We start from the raw sequence: 8,650 nt of genomic DNA on the forward strand, positions 1-8,650 counted from the left end.
TGACCCCGCCCCTTCTGTTATTATTTTTCAATGACTCCGCCTCTCCTGTGATTCTTTTTCAATGACTCCTCCCTTTCTGTGATTCTTTTTCCATGACTCCGACCCTCCTGTGATTCTTTTTCCATGACTCCACCCCTTCTGTTATTCTTTTTCAATGACCCCGCCCCTCCAGTGATTCTTTTTCAATGACCCCACCCCTTCTGTTATTATTTTTCAATGACTCCGCCCCTCCTGTGATTCTTTTTCAATGACTCCTCCCTTTCTGTGATTCTTTTTCCATGGCTCCGACCCTCCTGGAATTCTATTTCCATGACTCCACCCCTTCTGTGATTCTTTTTCAATGAGTCCGCCCCTTCTGTAATTCTTTTTCAATGACCCCGCCCCTTCTGTTATTCTTTTTCAATGACACCGCCCCTCCTGTGATTCTTTTCAATGACTCCTCCCCTTCTGTGATTATTTTTCAGTGACCCCGCCCTTCTATGGTTATTTTTCAATGACCCCGCCCCTTCTGTGATTATTTTTCAATGACTCCGCCCTCCTGTGATTCTTTTTCAATGACTCCGCCCCAGTGCTTCGGTAAGTCATAATTTTGAGACAAATAGTAATAATTATGAGATAAAAAGTCACATTTTTTTATCTAAAAGTCACCTCATAAATATGATTTAGTATTTCATAATTAATTCTTATTTCATTTTTAATATTTGCTTTATTGGCATGATTGTTTTGCATATATTTACAATTTTGTATTATTAAAAATTTAATAAAACATAATTATGAGATAAAAAGTCTTTGTTGAAATAAAAACCTAAATTATGAGATACAAAGTCATAATTATGAGATTTAAAAAATCATAATGAGATAAAAAGTCGTTATTATGAGAAAAAAAGTCATAATTGTGAGAAAAAATGTTAAAATTACGAGATGCAAAGTCATATGAGATACTATGTCATAATTTTGAGATTAAAAATTCAAGATTTTTAGAATAAGAGTCAAAATGATGAGATACTAATTCATAATTATGAGATTGATGTCAACATATTTAGATAAAAAGTCATGAAATAAAAAGTCAAAATGTTGATATATAAGTCACCTCATAATTATGATTTAGTAGCGTCTCATAATTATGTCTTTTTATCTCATAATATTGATTTACCAAAGCATTGTTTTATGTGGCAGAAAGAGGCTTTCATATCTGTGATTCTCGATGACGCCGTTCTGATGTAATTTTTTGCCGTTTCAAGCACTTTATTAGCAGGATTGTTTTGCATATAATATTGTCAATTATTTTTATTATTATTATTATTATTATTATTATTATTATTAATATACAAAAATAAATCTAAGTAATTTCATTTTATTAACCATAAAGTAATAAAATAAAATCTGAAATAAAAGATAAATAAAAATGATAATAAACAACTAAAGATTACATTAATTAAAATAAAATAATGCAATAAAATAAACATTAACATTGGATTGCTTCTAGACATACACAAATGAGTAGTGAATTTGGTAAACTAAGCAGTGATTGGTTGGTCCTAGTTTCCCAGCCTATCTCTCAGCTGTTTAGTTCACAAAACTGGCATGACAAATAATTGTACATTTGTATTACCAAAGCATTTGCAGCTTAACTGCATACAATGCATATATCCAATATAAGTAATTTATCTCTTTATCCATCACTGTGTACCAGAATATGGATGTATTTTGCATATCTAAATATCTTCTAACTAACAGACTTAATTTCTTTTACTCAGATTTTTGTTTAATTTTGATGTTACCTTCATAATTTAAAACAATTCTCTTTGCTGCCACTGTGTTAAGGCACTAAAAATTGAGTCACAATAGAAAAGCAGAATACATTTAAAGTCAAATCAGAGTTCGACAGAAGGGAGTCCATATGTGATGTGGGATTTTAGCCCTTTTATGTCTCAAGCAGTGAGAGTATCTCAGCTAATGCCCTTTGAGGTGCAATGTGCCTCTCAGAGGGAATTCAGTATCGACTGACCTAGATCTGACAGAGCCAGAGAAAGACAGGAAAGAATGTGGTGTTTTATGGTTTCGATGAATGAAATACTGTCTGTTTTATGGCTCGTAACTGCTCATACTGTCTTTAAATCAGCAGGACATTTCATTAAACCAACTGATGGTTAGAAATATTGGTGATTTAGCAGAAAAGCCCAACCCACAAAAAGAACTACCCCAGACACCCTTACAAAAAGTATTGTTGAGGTATCATGGTACAGTGATAGTATCAGATGGTAATATCATAGTACTTTGATATATACCATGGAACTGTTTGATATGGCGTTTACATATTTACTTCAAGGTACCTTTTAAAAAACAATATCACCATGGTGAATGTTTAAAAAACATGGAGCTTTGCTATATACCACGAAGCTGTTCAATTACTATGGTACTTCAAAGAATATCATGATATTACCATGGTGCATGTCCAAAAAACATGGTAACACCATGGTACCATGTCCAAAATATGGTAATACCATGGTACATTGATATATACCATGAAATTGTTCAATTACTATGGTACTTCAAAGAATATCGTGATATTATCATGGTAAATGTCCAAAAAAACTTGGTAATACAATGGTATGATGTCCAAAACATGGCAATACCATGCTACCTCAAAGAATATCATTATATTACCATGGTACATGTCCAAAAAACATGATAATACCATGGTACTTTGATATATACCACATGTCAAACATGGTACCCATGGTATGATGTCCAAAACATAGTAATACCGTGGTACTTTGATATATACCACAAAGCTGTTCAATTACTATGGTACTTCAAAGAATATTATTATATTACCATGGTGCATGTCCAAAAAACATGGTAACACCATGGTATGATGTCCAAAACATAGTAATACCGTGGTACTTTGATATATACCACGAAGCTGTTCAATTACTATGGTACTTCAAAGAATATTATTATATTACCATGGTACATGTCCAAAAAACATGATAATACCATGGTACTATGTCCAAAACATGGTAATACCATGGTACTTTGATATATACCATGAAATTGTCCAATTACTATGGTACTTCAAAGAATATCATGATATTATCATGGTAAATGTCCAAAAAACATGGTAACACCATGGTATGATGTCCAAAACATGGTAATACCATGGTACTTTGATATATACCATGACATTGTTCAATTACTATGGTACTTCAAAGAATATTATTATATTACCATGGTAAATGTCCAAAAAAAAAAAAAGAAAAAAAAAAAAAAAAAAAAAAAATGATAATACCATGGTACTATGTCCAAAACATGGTAATACCATGGTACTTTGATATACACCACGAAGCTGTTCAATTACTATGGTACTTCAAAGCATATTGTGATATTATCATGGTAAATGTCCAAAAAACATGGTAATACCATGGTACTTTGATATATACCATGAAATTGTTCAATTACTATGGTACTTCAAAGAATATCATTATATTACCATGGTACATGTCCAAAAAATATGATAATACCATGGTACTATGTCCAAAACATAGTAATACCGTGGTACTTTGATATATACCACGAAGCTGTTCAATTACTATGGTACTTCAAAGAATATCGTGATATTATCATGGTAAATGTCCAAAACAATTTGGTAATACAATGGTATGATGTCCAAAACATGACAATACCATGGTACCTCAAAGAATATTATTATATTACCATGGTACATGTCCAAAAAACATGGTAATACCATGGGACCATGTCCAAAAAACATGGTAATACCGTGGTACTTTGATAAATACCACGAAGCTGTTCAATTACTATAGTACTTCAAAGAATATTATTATATTACCATGGTAAATGTCCAAAAACATGGTAATACATATGGTAATTGATATATACCATGAAATTGTTCAATTACTATGGTACTTCAAAGAATATTATTATATTACCATGGTACATGTCCAAAAAACATGGCAATACCATGATACCATGTCCAAAAAACATGGTAATACCATGGTACCATGTCCAAAAAACATGGTAATACCATGGTACCATGTCCAAAAAACATGGTAATACCATGGTACTTTGATATATACCAAGAAATTGTTCAATTACTATGGTACTTCAAAGCATATCATGATATTATCATGGTAAATGTCCAAAAAAAACATGATAATACCATGGTACTATGTCCAAAACATAGTAATACCGTGGTACTTTGATATATACCATAAAACTGTTCAATTACCATGGTACTTGGTAAATAGAATGATATTACCATGGTACATTATAAAAAATAAAAAAAACACATGTACAAAATGTATATATAAAACATTTATAAATATAGAAAACTGATGATTTTTGCTGCTTTCAATATTTGTTGTATAAAAAATGTCCAATTTTCTCCACAAACAAACCTCAAGTTTCTAACATATTAGTCATACTTGACCTTAAACCACAGGACATATGAGTGAAAATTAAGTTAGTCATTGTACTTTCATGCAGCATTAAATCCTGAAACCAAATCATCTGTTTGTCATCAGTGTAAAGGCAGGTGGTTAATGTGTTTTCCCTCGTTTTTCCCCTGCTTTTAATTGCTTTTGGCCCATCTTGAGCTTAAACTCAGTAAGGACACTCAACAAAATTTACAGTCGGCGTTTAGTGGTAATTAGCGCTTAATGTTCTCATGTCGTTGTGCTTCCTGTAGTACCAGTCCATTTTCTCCACAAAACAGCTCCTCATTTTCCCTCATATACCGTTTCTGTAAATAAAACAAGATGAACAAGCTGTTTGTCTGAAAAATACACTGTACTAAAACCTTTTAGCGTGCCTTCTGAAAACCAGTTAGCCTTTAAGGGGTTGTGGAGTTCGTTTGTGTCCGTCTTTGAAAAGAAAAACTCAGCGTGTGGCGTCTGCGCAGCCTCTTGAAGGTTCTCAGACTGCAACTGAAAAATGATGGCTCCTGGTTTCTCATGGTTTAATACACTTTGATAAATGTCACTACTGAGAGCAATGAGCTAGGCAGCCTTTTCAGGGCCACTGGAGTGTTTATCTCGGGGAACTGTGTTTATGTTCAAGCACTTTTGAGGGCAGGAAACTTTAGAATTGAAATATAAAGCCCTGAAGCTTGTGTCTAAAACTAATTAAAACCTTGAACAGAGAGTATTTTGTCATGTTCAAGGACTGTAGCTGTGCTTTTTGTGCAGGATTGTTCAGACTATGATGCTTTTGAAGTAGAATTTTGAGAGGTCATAATGGCTCTCTGGAATACTTGACTCTAATTGGTCAAATTCGGCAATCTGCGGTCAGATATTTTTGTATAATGACCGTTAAACTGTAAAATTGACCGTTGTTACCAGCAAACATTTACTATGTATCCACATAGTACCACTTGGCTGCACCATTATGATTCTGGTTGCCACTGGACTGTTTTCTGTTTCGGAAACGAACAATTCAGATGGAATACAACATCCAATTTAAGTGTTTGTTGGAGTAAAAATTAGTTCATGCTCAACTTGTGCTGTTGTTGACTGTCATTAAAACTTGAAGTAGTTCATGATATTTAATGTAACTAACTTAAATTAAATGAAGCTTAACATTGTGTTTGTTTTTGAGTTGCCACAGCATGCAATAGACTGGCATGTCTTAAGGTCAATATTAGGTCAAAAATGGTAAAAAAAAAAAAAAAAAAAGCAGCTTTGTCTAGAAACTCATCAGTCAATCATTGTTTTGAGGAATGAAGGCTATACAATGCTTGAAACTGCCAAAAAAAGCTGAAGATTTCATACAAAGGTGTACACTACAGTCTTCAAAGACAAAGGACAACTGGCTCTAACAAGGACAGAAAGAGATGTGGAAGACCAGATGTACAACTAAACAAGAGGATAAGTACATCAGAGTCTCTAGTTTGAGAAATAGACACCTCACATGTCCTCAGCTGACAGCTTCATTGAATTCTACCCGCTCAACACCAGTTTCATGTACAACAGTAAAGAGAAGACTCAGGGGTGCAGGCCTTATGGGAAGAATTGCAAAGAAAAAGAAACGTTTGAAACAGAAAATCAAAAAGAAAAGGTTCGAGTGGGCAAAGAAACACAGACATTGGACAACAGATAATTGGAAAAGAGTGTTATGGATCTTAACCCCATTGAGCTTTTGTGGGATCAGCTAGACTGTAAGGTGCGTGAGAAGTGCCCCACAAGACAGCCACATCTATGGCAAGTACTACAGGAAGTGTGGGGTGAAATGTCACCTGAGTATCTGGATAAACTGACAGCTAGAATGCCAAGGATCTGCAAAGCTGTCATTGTCAAAATAGTAATTTTTCACGTTATTAATGTCCTGACTATACATTGTGATCAGTTGAATGCCATTTTGGTAAATAAAAGTACCACTTTCTTTCCATAAGAGCAAAATCTGTACATTATTCTAAACTTTTGGCCGCCATTGTACCTGTTCTCAAGCAATGAAATCAAGTTGTAACAAAATGTGTTACTTTAGTTCATTTCAATTAAGCAAAAATCCTTTTTTGAGTGATATTGAGCCACATATTTTTTATTTGCCAATGTTTGAAAATGTAATACTCTAAACAAATATATATATATATATATATATATATATATATATATATATATATATATATATATATATACACATACACACACACACATATATATGTATATATGCATGCACACATACACATTCTCATACACGTATATACATACACATATAATAAACATACAACTCTAAACTATATTCCTCTCTCCACAAACCTACTCCGAGAGCCCCCCCAAAACATCAAATATTTACCCCATTTCCCATTAAAAGTATCCCATATCCCCAGCCTTCTACATATCACCTCTTCAGGCTCCCACCCTTCCTATCTCCTCGCACCACTGTCGAATTGAGAGTGCTCCCACTGACTTCCAACCCCTTAAAACAAACTGCCTGCCTATAACCTATCTTTCTTTCTTGATATTTTGTGACTTTTCCTCATTCAGGGCCACGAACTTACATGCAAAGTGAGGACACACAGATGTGTTGTGGAAAGTCTGCATAGAATTTGTATACAATGATGATGTTTGTGGGTCATGGTGACCCACACACTTTCATGTTCAAAGGCAGCCATACAGACCCAAAATTAAAATTAAAATTCTTTGATATATGTTGTTATGTTGGTTATTTACTACCATGTGAAGGCAAAAGGGAGCTTTTCCACACTGGTTTCAAATATGGCATCAAATTTGGACAGTCTGTGATTCCAAATCAAGCTATGCATGAAATATGCAAATGTACACGGGCAAGCCACTAGGTGGAGCACCTGAGAAAACCAGGGGATGCGGGTGGTGCTTAAAATGAGTAAAGTGCTACAAGGTCATTGCATTACCTGTTACAACTTTTTTACATCCTACCACCTTGGTGTCGAGCTACAGAAATGAAAGCAGAAATGAAAGCAGAAATGAAAGTTCCGACCATGATCGGAACAATAAAATAAAAAACCCAAAACAAGCCTGAGCTTCCCAGCTTTCTCTGAAACGGCAACAGTTGTTTCATACTGCCCAAAGCAAGAATGTTCTTGTGATGAGTACAATGCACAAAGATGCATCACTGAGTGCAAGAGAGGACCTGAAGCCAGAAATCATTCGGGACTATAATTCCACCAAAGGAGCTGACAATTTAGACAAAGTCACATCAGCCTCTAGCTGCCAGCGCAAGACTGCCCTTTGGCTCTTGGTGGCTTTTTATAATATTTTAGATTTATCTGCCTATGATGCTTTCATCCTGTGGAGTGAAATCAATCTAAACTGGAATGAGGGCAAATTGTACAAACGTCGGCTTTTCATGGAGGCACCCAGAGGCACTCCTATCCACCTTTGTTGTTTTTCATAATGTGATTTTTGGTGAATTGTATTGAATCCAATTAGGGTCAATTTGACCCCGACCATAAAGATTATACCCATTTTTTTTAAACAGAATACGAGAGTTAAAAAACAACAGATATATTCGTTATATATTTAAGTGTGACCTGTTCTTATAGAGTTAAAGGTGCTGTAAGCGATTTCAGCAGTTGTACTTCCATGAGACTGAGCCGTTGGATTAGCCACGCCACCTCTTTTCAAAACTCCGAATTGCCTTTATGTGCTATTGGAATTTTCCTACTTCCCACTTCTGAAGTGGTAATTATGAGTACGTCGTGTTCATGTGCTTTGTTGTCGGAAAGAACAGGAAACATGGACAGCGCCAGGTTCATTCATACATATTTCTTGAGGAACTTTTATTTTGAAACCATAATACATATCACTCAGCTTGCTGACGATAATGGAATTTTGGTCAAATAAAAGCTATTTTCACGGTGTAAAAATGTACAACATGCATGAAATGGTTACCGATAAATTAATATGACCAAAACGGCAAGTGCTAACAATTAGCTGTATTTAGAAAAATGAACAAAACCTGTCATTCACTACAGAAACTGTACTCTCCTCCGCCATGTTGAAAGTTTAGGACTCCTCCCATCTCGGCAACTCAGGTATCATCTAGAATTCCGAGTTTCCCACTTGAACTTCCAACTTCGCTGGGTCATTTATGTGCTCGGAACTCATAATTACAATATTTCCGAGTCCACTTGAAGGGCACATTAGATACCAAA

This window comes from Myxocyprinus asiaticus, chromosome 46 (assembly GCF_019703515.2).
Source record: "Myxocyprinus asiaticus isolate MX2 ecotype Aquarium Trade chromosome 46, UBuf_Myxa_2, whole genome shotgun sequence".
Lineage (NCBI taxonomy): Eukaryota > Metazoa > Chordata > Actinopteri > Cypriniformes > Catostomidae > Myxocyprinus > Myxocyprinus asiaticus.